Genomic DNA, 15,119 nt, shown 5'->3' with positions numbered 1-15,119 from the left:
TAAGTACTCTTTTTTTTTTTTTTTTTTTTCCTTCCTCTTCTTCTTCTTTTTTTTTGTACAGTGTGTCATTGTAACATTACTTGTATATCATCAGCTTTAACGCACGCGATGCAAATAATATGCGTAAAATCATAATCTCTTTCATCATTTGTAAAATGTGATAATTTTCTCCTTCTTTAAAGGTGAAATTGAATTTCCGCTGTGATACCGATCATGTTAATAGGATCTTGATCTTTTCCTGAAACGAACAAATTTAATATTTATTTTATTTTTTTGTCCTTGCTAATGTACTACAAAAATTGCAATAACGTTGATTTTCATAGAGAGAGATTACAATCTTCCAATTTTCGTTTTATTGGAACGTGTGATTAAATTTTTTGTTTTACTTTTATCAATTTTTCTTTTAAATGGGTATGAATTAAAATTTGTATTTAATTTTGTCTTACTGCGTAAGCAAGCTAGAGATGAAGGTATTTGATTAAAAAATATGGGCACGGCAATTAAATGTTCTAGTACTGACATATCTATTCGCTTCAAAACATACGATAACTGAAACGTAAACATCATTTATTAGTTGAAATTACCATAAATATTCATTTAAAATTTGTCGATTGCATCCTGATTTGCATTATCTTAACACAAAATAATTTTTTGTTTGGAATCTGACTTTATTTCTAATTTATCTCTGAATATTTATTTGTACTAGCGGAAGAATTACGCGAGCAGATTTGTAAGTGCATGGATTTTTGGTCGGCCCAACTATTATAATCACTTATAGGGCAATCTCGTATTACCTTTATTCTTTTATATGTTTCAGACGATGCTCAACGGTTGGGAAACATGATCAGTGATCCAGAAATAAGTTTTCATAGCAGCCATTGTTGGTACCCGTGTACTTCTAACAATGGTCATCTATAACCTAGTGTTCGGGTTTGGCACAGTTTTTATAAAGGAAATGTTTCCCATCTGACTCTGAAATAAGGGTACATATATTTGTACTAATGCACTCATTTCCTTATGTTTTTGAAAAATCGATCAATGACAGTTTCTGTCTTTATTAGTGTTGCTAAATTTCCGCAAATCGGGATGAGTCCGTTGCTATATCTGTTATTAAAGTCTTTTTAAGTAAATTTTGATTGGTAACCTATTTACATGATTCTTTTTTATTTTGTTTTATTTTATTGTAGTTCCCTCTCTTCCATCATTTCTGAATTGTTTAATAGAAGAAGTGTCAAAATTTTTCTTAAAAAAATTTCAGTTTAAAGTAAATAAGAGTTTGAAAAGTTAATTACATTCGAAAGCTACCGCAGATATTTCAATCCATATTATCTAGAGTTTTAATCTACCCGAAAGTATTATTGTTTAGTCATTATAATGAATTTATTTATCGATTAAAATATAGAAAAGTTCAATGAAATACTCGAATTATTTGCCATTCTTCTTTAGAAATAATGAAAATATCCTCGGAGACACTTTGAATTAATAAAATCGTAGTATACTAGATAAGCATAATAAATTGCGATATAAATTTAATAAAATTGCAATATCGCATTTGTAAGAGCTTTTTCTTAAAAAAAAAAAAAAACGAACCCTTTTTTAAAATTTTAGAATTGTGTGCACGCGTATTACAATTTTTTATATAGCTTCGGTTGTTGCTTTGATTGCATTATAACTAATTTTGATAGCATTTGAATAGTCCTTCCCATTCTTGACCTCATATCTGACCTTGAAGAAAAAAATTTCAAACAATAATTTGAGAAATGATCCTAAGAATATGTCAGTAAGAGGACTTTGACCAAAATAGAATGCAAGATCAGTTTCTGCTGTACTTCTAAATAATTGCCCGCCTACATTTTTAACCCTTATGTTCATTTTGTATAGTATACCATACATACAACTTTATAAAAATATACTACCACTATAAAATAATTTTTATAAAGTTGTATGTATGAGTACTATACAAAATGAGGTATACTATACAAAATGTATAGCTACCTATATACTTTTTTTTTTTTTTTTTTTTTTGCTTTCCTTCAAAAAAGCAATCTTGCCACGATAAGGGTTAAGGAATACATCGTTTATGATATCAGTTTGTTACAAAGTCTAAGAATAAGCCAGCAAGATTTGAGGTTTGAGAAATGGTTAAATACTTTCAGAGTGTGCCAAACTCTACATCCTTTCCTTCTACTAGCTGGCATCGGGGGAATGGAAATTTTGAAGTTGGTCCTTGAGGAATATTGTTTTCAAAATGATAAATAACCTCCTCCCTATAATACTCTTAATTGTTAACTTTTGTAAATATTCCCGAGAAAAAATTCAGTTTCATTGACGAACAAGTACGTCAATGTTAATTATACAGCAATTAGATGTCATTTACCTGACTGTGTGATTGTATAAATAAATATATGACTTAAAACGCGATTGTCAGACCAATTTTTTTTTCTTTTGACAAGAGGACTATACGTTGATACACTATCTGCTAATTTTAACATAGGTGATTTAGAGTCTTAACATGGCTGATTAAGAGTCATACAAAACATTGTAATCAGATGATTGATCTTGAACTCCGAATTCGGCAGTAATTGCTTCTGGTTTATAGGAAAAAGATAGGTAAAAAGGAGTTTTCTGAAATTTTAATTTAGATTTTTTAAATTAAAAGATAATTTTAATGCTTTTCCTTAATAACTTCAAAGCTTGTTATTGTTTAAAAACCCTTTTTACACCAATTTTATTTACATCTAATTAATTTTGAATTTTTTTCAATAGTTTACATTTTACTAATTGTGTTATGTATATATATCATTTTAGTAATTAGTTTATTATGTATATGCACGTTGCAACTATATTAACCCTTATCGGACGCTAGATTTTTTATACATAACACAGCTGGAAAAGATTTGTGTCACCTAAGAGATGACTTGCGACTTTTAAGGCTTAAATGCATTCTTTGTGTACGCGTTATTGTTGCTACACTGTTTAAATTTTTAAAAACTTAATATAAACAAAACAAACTTAAAACATCATCATGCTACGAAGTTTCGGACTAGATCTAAATTTTCTTTAATGTATTAAAAAATTTGAGAAATTAGCCCTTGCAAGTGTTATTCAATTAAATTATGTAAATATCATTTTCTCGCACGCTTTTTTTAAATTGTACATTTATCATTACATATAAATTTTGTGTCCTTAATATAAAATTTTCTTAATGTAATAGTTTTTATTTTATTATTATGTGCTTTTCTGAAAGGTCATGCATTGGGAGCGGGATACAAAACTGAATGAACTTAATGAAGAGACCAAAGCAGTATTATGTCAAAGTGAGGAAGTGAAACAAAAGATGCAATTGCTCACGTATTGAAAATAAAATATAGAAACAAAAGAACCTCGCCTCCACGCAATGACCGAAGACATGCGACGCATTCATTTGTTTCCCTGAATTCCTCGAGAGAAAGTAGAATGTCCTTTAAATGAGAGTTGACTGTTAAAATGGAATTAATTCTGAGCGTATTCCCCTGAACCTTGCCAACGCAACTAAGTTAATTGATCGTAGAGATTGTCTTGGAGATTTTGGTCTTTCTCACATCCGCTTCGGAAGGTTAATGTTTTATAATGAGACAGCAATTTTCATGCCAGCTTTCACAACTTTTGCTTTGTTCCTTTACTTAGGGTGGAATATTTTAACGTTGTTTTTAAATTTTTTCTCCAAAAAAAAAAAAAAAAAAAAAAAATTACTGGCAGTGTAATGTTAAAAATATAAAACATAATTGGGGAAGGGCACCAATTTTATTACAATGTTATTTTAAATTTATTTCTTAATTTACCTCTAAATTCTGATAAACCATGAAAATACTGTGAAAATTTTTAATTTTCGGAAGGCGGCCATTTAGTTTAGTATTGTTTGTAACTTCCATACACGATGCACGTGTTAGCTAAAATTTAAGATAATATTTTATCTTAGTATTTTCATTTTTGAAAAATATGTATAATTGTTTAAGATCTGCTGAAAATTTTCAAAAGTTAATATCCCTGAAATTTTGTTCAGTTTAATATACCATTGAATATTCATTGGCTGCAGCTAATAAATAGAAACGTTAATGTAGTTTCTTTTAAGAAAGCCTATTCATACTGGTCTTCCATCATTTCTTTCTGACTGCAATTTGAAAGTGTCAAGACATTATTATGTCTCATTTACGGTTTCATCCTATGTTTTGGTTATGTTTCTACCCCCATTTTTAAAACTAAATATGTCTACAGTGATGAATAAGATATCAATAGATACGATTTTTTTAAAAAAAACTGACTCTTGATATAGCCTTAATTTACGTCAAAACACTATTTAAAATTTAAGTTAAAAGAAAAACTATATTGATAATTGGTAGCCAGATAATTTCATACAAGCTAATAAAATTAATTCTGTTGTCCACGTCCTTTTTTATTTATTTATTATTATTATTTTTTGGGTACAAAATACAAAAATTACTGCGCAAAGCTTATTGCAGGAATAAGATATCAATAGATATAGTTTTTTTGCTCTGTGCTCACATAGCATACTCAATTTATTTTCATACATATTGTTAGAGTAAATTTTGTATTGAAAAAAAATTCAGGTATGGTATATAATGTGACAATTTTGATGAGCCAAGGGAAGGTAATCACAAGCACTGACTACTCCGACCCGCCGGAAGGCACACGGAAAAACTGGAATGATCGGACCGTCACGACAGCAGCACTGGCAGGTACTGTGGTTGAGTCCCAACGGCCATCACCGGCTACGGTACAACCCTTTCCTTGGGAAGTACGAAAACTTCTCATCCTCAGTTACGAGGTGCCTCTCGTGAGACACAAGGAAAGATAAATGTGCAGCAGTATAAGAATAAAAAAGTGTGTGGAAGGTTTTTGAATGTATACAATAAAAACAAATAAAGATTCCAGGCCGTAATCGTAAAGAGAGGGGGCATTCAGTTATATGTTTTTTTATTATTATTATTTATGCATAGTCATATTAGTTTGTGACTGAATTTTAGCTATTAGTCGGACAAATGATATTTGAATGCGAATTATGCTGAATATCTACTTTGTTTGCAGGTCTGCTACAGCCTAGCTCTAACCAATATTCGCTTGGTCTCTTTTGATAAGTTACGAAACAAACTTGAATCGTAGTTTGCTAGACCTGATTGCGCTTCTTTCCTGAATGGAATGGAATTGAAGATATATCAACGATGAAAATGAATAGGGCAATTTGCGCCGAATTCAGCTCAATCATATGTATTGCAACCCTACTACTCCACCGCGATTCTTTTTCCGTTTTCTTCCCCCAAGTAAATGCAGTCGTCTGTCGAGAGGTTGATGGTAGGCCGCCCACTTTTTAGAGTTACACTTTATGTCCTTTAAATCTGACTTGTTCGACCCTTTTGAAGTTGCTGTGGTTCCCAAATTTGTTAAGCGATTATTATCATTTAACCTTGGTCATCAGACAATGACTTAAAATTAAGGCCTATATTGTATTGTTTTGAAGCAGGATGTTTCGCTAAGTCCGATTTAGTAAATGAAAAACACATCAGAGTAACTATGAAAACAGTTAACTTTTTCGGCATTTCTTTGTAGTAAAGGCATACAACCTCTTAATTGAAGTATAAAAGAAAAATCGGGTGAAAGAGTTTTTGAAGATGTTGAGAAATTTTTCGTAATTTCTCAAAGAGATAATAAATCTGATATCTGAGATATGATTTTATTTATTCTTTTAAATAGCAAAAATATCTTTTCCTAATGAGTTCTATAAGTTTGACATACCTTGTCTTTAATTATAAGTGATGATTATGAATTTATTAGTTAACAGTAAATATGTGAAATAATAAGTTTTTAAAAAAGTTCAGCCATTTAATATATTAATTGGAAACATTTATATAGATTAATATAATACGACATAATAACGTTCAAGTTTTATTTATTATCTATTTCTTCTTGTTTATTTTTTTATATTAATTTCTTTTTAATCAAGTTATTACTTGATAAATGTATCAAAGAATAGATTATTTTAATTTACCAATGATTCATAGTTGACCAGCTGGCAGAAAATACGAATGTAATAATAGAATTGCAAAAGCTGTGGTATAATTATTGTTACTGAAACAGTGCGGAGGAGAAAAAGGGCTTTAATTGAGTTTTTCATTTTACTGTAGAAACAGTAGCTGTTGTACACAGTAGAAACAATGCGGCAATTTGTTTAATGAGACACTTTCGGTTATTAAAGTAAATGTTGAAATAACATGAAGTAATATTTTTTTATTTTCTCTTTATGTTTGTTTGCAATTTTATAATTCAATATAATTTTGTAATGAAACGATATGTCACATAGTATTTAATTGCGAAAAAGGGTTATCTTTTTCCTTTGAATTTTTTTAGATATCTATCAAACTTATCAATCTTTATATACTAACGCAAATATATTTTGAACAACTTATTTTATGATACATTTTTTTTTTAAAAAAGCATCGAAATATTATCGATTCTATTTTTCTGTAATTTTTCAAGTCTGTTACAGTTATTTCGTTTCCATGTACAATTTGCAATAACTGCGCATGTTTGGATTATGACTGCGGTCAATTCACCCAACGTGATTGTGCCTTGATAAAAGTAAATTATGTATACTATTTTACTTTTAATAGGCCATTTTGTAGCTTCTATTAAGCTGAAACAAATGATTTAACATTATACATTTCCTTTCTAAATGTTGAGACACAAAAACTACATAATCCTAATTTCACATGTGTTTTTTAACTTTTGTGGTTGGAATTACTCAGTTGACGAATCAGTAACCACTCACACTTTCACAGACCAAAGTAATTAATTTTAACATACCCATTGCTTTGTAAATGCTTTTTTTTTTTTTAAAATTTTTATTTCTGTTTTATGTCATTTTCAGAAGTATTATTATTATTTTTTTTTTTTTTTTTTCAAATCGTGATGTAGATTTAGAGTACTATTCGCATTCCTCTATGTGATGATTTAAGATATTTACACATATTTTTCATTTTATATAATTTTATTTAAGATTTTCGAACTTACTTGAGTTATACTGCAAAGTTGTCTCATTTCTACGTGTGTATGAAATAATGAGATGTTATTCTGGTTGCGGTTGCCACTCACTATCCATCCCTTTTGCAGATTTTTATCGTGTAAGAACATGATGTTGTTTTGATTTTTAGTTTTTGAAACCATAAAATGCATGGGCAGTAAATTGGCGATTTATCGCTTTTGAGGCATAAATTTTTTGCTTTTAGGATTATTAAAAAATAATAAAGAAGGGTTTCACATTTGGCGACTCATCGCCAACAAAGAGTTACAACTTGGCTCGAATGTCCAGCGTGTTCCCAATTCTCCTGTTTGGCCAATAAGGGAAGGGTCATAAGAAGTTATCGCCCGAAGTACAGAGAAGAAAATATGAATGAACTCGAAACAGCGAGGAAAAGTATCGAAAGTTATATATAATTTTCAATTTTCCTTGCTGGCGAAAACCTTTTGGAGTTCGATTGATTTTGAGATGATCAAAAACCGTCGCTTTTCTAAATGTTGGTGATTGCGAAGTATGAGTCATGTGAGAGCAATGAGGTTTTTCTGTCGGACTGATACTACGTGACTTAACAAAATAATGTTCACCTTTGATGAAATTTGCGATAGCAATTTTCAATTTTTTTTTAAATTTGTATTTTTGTTTTAAATGGCTATCAATATTCTACAAATTCTTAATAATATGAACTTCATTAAACTGTTGTTTTTCATCGATTTTTTTTTTGTTTTATTTATTTTTTGTGTGTGATATGATGTAACTTTTACACCATGCGCAAAGATACAAAGATTGAGTAGCCAATGGAAAGTAATATTTTCCTTTCAGTAATCTACTTCTATAAAAAAAAAAATTCTGATCAACATTTTGGGAATAGATTTAAAAACATGGAACATTTGGTTGGGTCTTGGACTCTAACAGCAAATGGAGAAAGACAAGCACAATAAAAAGGAATTTTTATTACGTGGAGTAATAAAATTCAAAGTATTCTCTTTATGAATCAGGTAGCTAATATTTGACTCACACAAACATCCTAATTTTAACAGGGAATAGAACCGGAGCCCTCTGTAATAACAAAAACAAACTAATAGCATAATGTTCAGTGCGTGTGCATTTTTATATGGGATATTTCAAAATTTATAACCATTTCTTTTCAAAATGGGATTTTTTCGCTTTTAATTTAGTTCGCTTTATTGTTGTCACAGAAGTTGATTAATAACCTACATTTTTATGTTTCAAACAGAAGGCATTAAATCACTTGGAAATAGTTTAGAAATAAATAATTTAAAAAAAAAACTAATCAACTTGTCCGTGATCATTAAGTTCTAAGCTCAAATGTACATATTCCTTTAAATATTAAGGACCTTCTATATTAAGCCTTAGTAATTGAAAATCATTTTTTTGCTCTTCATTTTCCTTCTTTCAGTTCTTCACACTTGAATTTCCTGTATTGTGCTAACTTGCTGCAGATATTCCGGGTGTGAGAGTTTGCCATCAATTTGGCTGGGTTTAACTTCTTTTCGCGCGTGACCAATGGATTTTAGATTGCAGCGAAAAGACTTGCCACCTTATAAAGGAAACCCAAGTCAGGCGTGGGCGAAGGTCGTTTCTTCATCTTTTCCCACCATTTCTAGGGCTTTCCGTCCTTTGAAGCAAAAAATAAGGAATCACGGCTGTTGCTCTAGCCCCTATGATTCTTTGTGCTTCAACAACCTTCAATCCGATACGTCTTGCTCTCTCCCCCTCCCCTTCCGTGTTTAATAATCTTCACAGCTTAGAGAATATGTTGCTTTTAAAGGGTATTCATGTGTGCAATTTCGTATCTCATTATTTATCACTATTGTCATACTTATGATAGTTTGACAGCTAAAGTTATTTATATAAAAATTTAGCTATAAATAAATCTATTAATAAATTTTTAATACTGATTTCATAGGAAAAAAAATAGGAGTGATATAGCTGCAAATTATTTTTGCTGATGAACTGAAATTATAAATAGGAAAACTGAATTACTTCATATTTTTAATGAGTTTAATCAATTTTGTAGCATGCTTTTATTATGATTTTTAAGAATTATTTTTGTTTAATATGTTTTAAAATATTTTAATTGTATTTTCTCTCCTGTGTTTTTAGAATAAGTTTTGGGAAAAGTATTACAGATAAGGTATATGTTGTGATAAAGAAAGACCAATAACTCTTTTTCCGTGAGAAAAATTTATCAGGAGAAGGACATTTAAAGCTGCAGTTATTATTTATTTTATCGTTACAGTCTTTTTCTGTTAATGCAAGTTAATAACTGATAAATAATCCAGCACGTGCAAAAGAAAGCTGTCAAAATTGTGCGTTGACATTTTATCTTATCAACAGAGTATGCTTTCTTGTCATGTTCATGATAGAAAGTGCAACCGGAATATGTTTAGTATTAAAGCGTTTCCAAGATTTACATAAATATGACATGTTCGAAAGAATGTTTTAATTTAGATCAGTACCTGTTTCAAGCCAGAAACGAAATATTTTTAATCAAAAAGGGATGGCGAAATTTTAAAGAAAACTTCACATACTTGTAAGCCTAAGAATAATATTTCAAATCTGTCCAGAGTTCAGTGTACATTTAATATTTAACTGTTAAAGGTTCTTTTATTTGATTATTCTGACTTTAATTTAAAAGTTATAATAAAGACGCTAGGAAGTCGCATTGTTTTTGTTACTCAGTTCATTTAGTATTAGCTGAATGCTTTATTATTGAAAATACGATCTGAAATAACTACTTAGAAAATGAAGATTATCTGTCAGTAATTCAATCACATCACTAATTTTTAATCCAATGCGCACGTATATGTCGAATCTGACTCACCATTCTGAATGATTATGTATTACTTGCTTATATTTTTGTTAGATTATGCTTATAATAAAAATCATATAATAGAAAAAAAAATCTCAAATAAATTTTTAGGAGTTAATAAAAATTAATTACCATATTTTTTAACTACATAAATCCTAAAAGTGAATCCTGAATTTCTCACATGTGTATCCATCCCAAAACTTATCCGGGTACAAAAATTCAACCCCAAATGGATTTAATTCCGTATTGAATTGGTATATACATTTTAAATGTTATATCTGCGTACCAAATTTGATCCATCTAACTTTCTTCGCTTTGTAAATACCATGATAACTTAACCATAGTGGCCGGACAAACAGACTTCCTTCGAACGGATTTTGCTTTAAAATTTGACAGAAATCTACAAATTTGGCATAAAGATCTTATACCAAATTTCATCCGTCTAGCTCATTCGTTTTGAATTACCTTTGTCATAGACAGACAGATAGATGGACATTTCCAAAAACGTGTTTTTCGAACTCAGGGAGATCTAAAACATAGAGATTCGTCATTTTTTAACAATTACTATACTTTCTCTCTACTACGTATAGGAAAACATAAAAATTGTAATTTAACCCCTTAACCATTTTATTTTCTCTTCTGTCTAATTAGATAAAACCTTCTGTTTTTAGAATCTCCTATTCTACTGATTCAATTACGTATCCGCAAATTATTGAAAAGTTTGTAATTTTTGTATTAAATTGTAGCGTTTTTTAATAATTTAACTAGCAAATTTAAAATGCGGTAATTTGATATCCTCATGACACACGGACACGGAGGTGTTATTCAGTTATTAAGGAGTTATTCCTAGATAAACATATAAATAATAAAAAATATATAATCTATTCCTTGTCGTTATTCTTATTTCAAGATACAAAATCCTCTCTCTCTCTTTTTATTAGCGGAAGAGCTTCCGGCACTAAAATGTGGTCTGTCTTCCAATACAATACAAAACAAAACAAAATAACAACAACAAAAAATCTTGAATATAAAAAAAAGTTTAAAAAGTTGGTAAAGGAGATTGCCCTTAAGAAGGCAAGAGCCAGATAAAATCAAAGTATTAATACTAGTAAAACCTGTATAATTAGGTAAAGCAAGGACAGAAAAGCTTTTGAGGTTTAAGTTTTGGTTTATTTTCGAGCTGAAACCTTACGAGTTTTAATCTTCTTCCAAATGGATTTGAAATATATGACAAATCAATGACCACGATTAATGATTTGTATTAAGTTCTTACGCAAAAAAACCTGCGATGTCGCAGATGATTTCAAGGTTATAAATGGTTTCTCTTTTTTTTCCAGTGCAGTTTTTACATTGTCTCCAAATTTGTTTGTGGGTTTTCATATTTCTGACCAAAAATAAATAAATGAATTAGTGCTTTTTTTGAATAAAAGAGGTTGAAAATAATTCTTTTGTAATTTAATTTTTTTTTCTTTTTTTGATAAAAAATAATTTTTTTTAATGAAATTTAATAATTTTCTTGAATTGAGTTAGAAATATAGAAATTAGGATTTTTTTAAAAATTATTATATGGAGCTTTTATTGGTGTAACAATAACTTAAATAATCGTGATGCATGATTTTGAGAATTTTTCGTTTGGAATAATATTCATTCAATGATTTTATTGTTTCTGATTTTCATTTCAAACGAAAATCCTTCAAATGAATGAATTAAAAAAATCAATTAAAGTTTTAAATATTTTATGCTTGTTGAAAAAATTAAATGCCCGTAGAGTAGGATTTTTTTTTATTGCAAATGATTTTAATGATGTTTCATATCGTTTTAATATTTATTTTAGAAGTCAAATTTATGTTAAATGATTGCAAAATTTTTATGTGTATAATTTTATTCATTCTATACATTCGCCGTAGGCAGCTAAGGTATCTAAATATCCAATTTTCTAGAATTTTTTTGTACGAATATATAATCGCGGTATTCGATCTGAACTTGAAAAATGTGGAACCGCTACAATTATCAAACTTCTCCTTTTTTTAAATATGTGTAAAATATTTAATGACATAATATTATGTTTATATCATTATTATCGTATGCTTGCATAATTTAGAGATCGGTATAAATTAATTCCATTTTATAACTATTTTAAATTTGATTGTATTTTTGTCTTGGGAAGAATGTTCTTTCGTTTAATGAGGAATCAATGATCTGAATTTTAAATTGTAATCAGTTTGAAATATACATTGCTTTTATTGATAAGTAGCCGAATTTAGAGATTTGCTGGTTCGCCGGGAATATTGATCGTGTTTGCTTTTAAGTATATCTGTTATATATAAATTCCTGTTCACGATTCCGTCAGCAAGGTTTTTTTTAAGCAACAAATTATCTTTGACATTTAAATTATGTTTTTTTGGTAGTCTCGTACCTTCTCTGTTTATTGTGTACATGACCTATTCTAACAGACTAAAGTAACATCATAGTGCTATTCCAAACATTACTGTCTGGTTCATCTATCTTCTAATTTTTGCATTACTGTATATTCTACAAAGATATTAAACAGAATTCTTCTATCTCTGGTTTCAACAATGGAAGAAAACTATATATAGCCTGAATGCATGATAAATTTGCATGACTGTTATATTAGTATCATTAAAAAGACAATTTTTTTAAAGTTTGAAATAATTTAAAATTAATTTTTGTACAATATTTTTTGGGAAAACACCAAGTCTTGCTTAAATTAAAATTCTAATTAAAAATTCAGAAAAAAAATCTCACCAAGTTGCACACTCCCATCTGTCAAAGTATATCTGTATCAAATGTGATAGCTGTAGATTAAACAGTTTAGTAAAATAAAGATTAAGTAAAGTAAGAACAAACTAAGATTATAAATATATATTTTGGCGCATTTTAATATTAATATCTTGAATTAAAATAATTTTTGTTTTGTCTAATGATTTATTGATAATGATAAAATTGTATAAATAAATTAATTTTTTTCTTGTGTTTAATTTTTTTTTTTTTTTTTTTTGATAAAAATTATGTGAATTTAAGAAGGGTCCATTGCTTCGAAAGATATTTTCTATCGAATTCAGATGCATAATGAAAATTTTATTTTATTCTGATATAATTATTTTATATTTTGACTTCATGTTTGATATTTATTCCAAAGTAAAAAAAAAAAAAAAAAAAAAAAAAAAAAATGAATAATCAACTTTAAGGAGGAATGGAGTGAAAAGGAAAAATCTAAAGTTTTTGGTATTTTATCTTACTGAGAATACTCAGCGTGAAAAGAAAGTGGCAGTATTTTAAAAGTAAATAAAAGCCTCCTTTTATGGTTCCAAGAAGCAGATGAAATGTGGAGAGAGAGTACGAGTTTCAAGGAGATAGTAGTTTATTAAGTGGCTTTTCGCTCTTGCCTGTGGCTGTTAATATTCAGTCCCAATCGAGTCTATTCAGGTTATTGGTGGAGGGCGGGTACCTTGACACCTTTTTTCTCCCCAACAGTCCTCACGTATAAAAAAAAAAAAAAAAAAAAAAATTGGGACTACTTTCTGTGATTTTTTCATATTTGGCACATTGACCATGAAAAAAATAATTAGTATAGCTTCCTGAGCATCCTTTTACTATCCAACCAGCAGTTTTTAAACGCGGTGTTATTTTTATTGTTTCGTTTTGTGTCACGGTTATTTTGATTCTCACCAGGCAATCAAATTGTATTCGTGATGTTGCCGTTCCACATCGTGTGTTAGAATCTCATTACTTCAAGGTCACTCCGTTCTTTAACCCCTTTATGTAGACAACGAATGGACACTTTTCTGTTTACTCTCCAATGAGGACATTCGAAAAGTGCCGAAAAGAAATTTAGAATTTTTTTGCATAAAGAGGAAGTATTGATTCATATGTGAAATTTTAAATTAATTTTCTGTAAGAAAAAAAGATATAGCAATATTCATAGTTCTACATAATATGAGATTTGAGTTTTGCGTTTTTAATTTTTTTTAAACTTGTGGTGATTGGGAGGGGGGGGGGATATTTTCTTTATATCTCTACGCGATCATTTTATATATTTATTTTAAAAATTAATATTACTGTAGAATTTTATTCAAATGCATTAAAGGATATAATTTTTTTTATGAATTAAACAGTTCATATGTGAATTTTAAATTTATTTTTTAATATATATCCTATAATGATGAATATATATGAATTCTATACAGTTAAAATTTTCACAGAATCTCAAATACATAAGTAGTACAACAAAATGTAGTATAGTTTATTAAAATATTATTAAACTATAAATGTTATAGTTTATTATTATGGTATGATTTATTAAAAAAATTGTTATCGATCTATTTAAACTGGCCATTGTTAATGATTTTATCAGAAAATTTATCATTTTGTATTTTTACCATTAATTAATGTATTAATATTAATTAATACATTAATGGATATATATTATATGTTATTTTTTTAAATCTACATAAATGTGATTACTGTTCTACAAAAATGTTGGATGTTAATGGAGTTTTACGCTTTCTGTTGCTTCCCCTCATCTTTATTTTTGGAGTCGATTAATTTTAGTACGCCAATTATAATACTGTAAGAACTGTATTCAGAAAAGTTTTGGTAGATTTCCATAATTACTAGTAATATAGAGAAGGTGCAGATTTTAAATAGAAAGGAAAAATTTCACTACCTTTTATGCATTATTTTTTTCAAAGATTATTACAAAAATTTTATTATCTATTTTTTCTCTCTCTAGCATTATTATTATTATTTGTTCATCACTTTTGATAATTTCTGCAATTTACGTTTTATTCATTAAATAAAATTATTTATTATTTCAAAATCATTTTTTATCATTTATTTGCTACTTTCATGGAAACCATATAGAAATAATCGTAATATAGTATTTAAAAAATTTACTTTCACATTTGCTGAAAACTGTTCGGTAATATACTTAGATTTCTATTCTTATCTTTACAGAAATTAATTCCAGTTCGCCCTTTCTCTAATGGAAAATTGTTGCTATAAATTCTCATGGTGATTGTATTTTTGAAATGCTGTTAAATGTTTATGATTAATTTTTTACTATCTGTTACATTATTTCTTGAATCATAAGCAAAAGGACAATATTATTTTAGAAAACTTTAATTCTTCCTTTACTAATTTTGTAATTCTCTTGCTTCATATATTGTTTTGATTACATATATATTCTCTCTT

The 15,119-nt window shown here is 28.5% G+C and overlaps 1 protein-coding gene across 4 annotated transcripts in view; it reads left to right on the top strand.

The window, feature by feature from the left end:
* Nucleotides 1-15,119, top strand: part of LOC129957705 (katanin p80 WD40 repeat-containing subunit B1-like) — a 71,107-nt gene that overhangs the window by 33,878 nt on the left and 22,110 nt on the right. The window lies entirely within an intron of this gene.

Source organism: Argiope bruennichi, chromosome 2 (genome assembly GCF_947563725.1).
Source record: "Argiope bruennichi chromosome 2, qqArgBrue1.1, whole genome shotgun sequence".
NCBI classification, from domain to species: domain Eukaryota; kingdom Metazoa; phylum Arthropoda; class Arachnida; order Araneae; family Araneidae; genus Argiope; species Argiope bruennichi.
The sequence above is the reverse complement of the archived record's forward strand: the minus strand, read 5'-3'. Positions and strand labels throughout refer to the sequence as shown.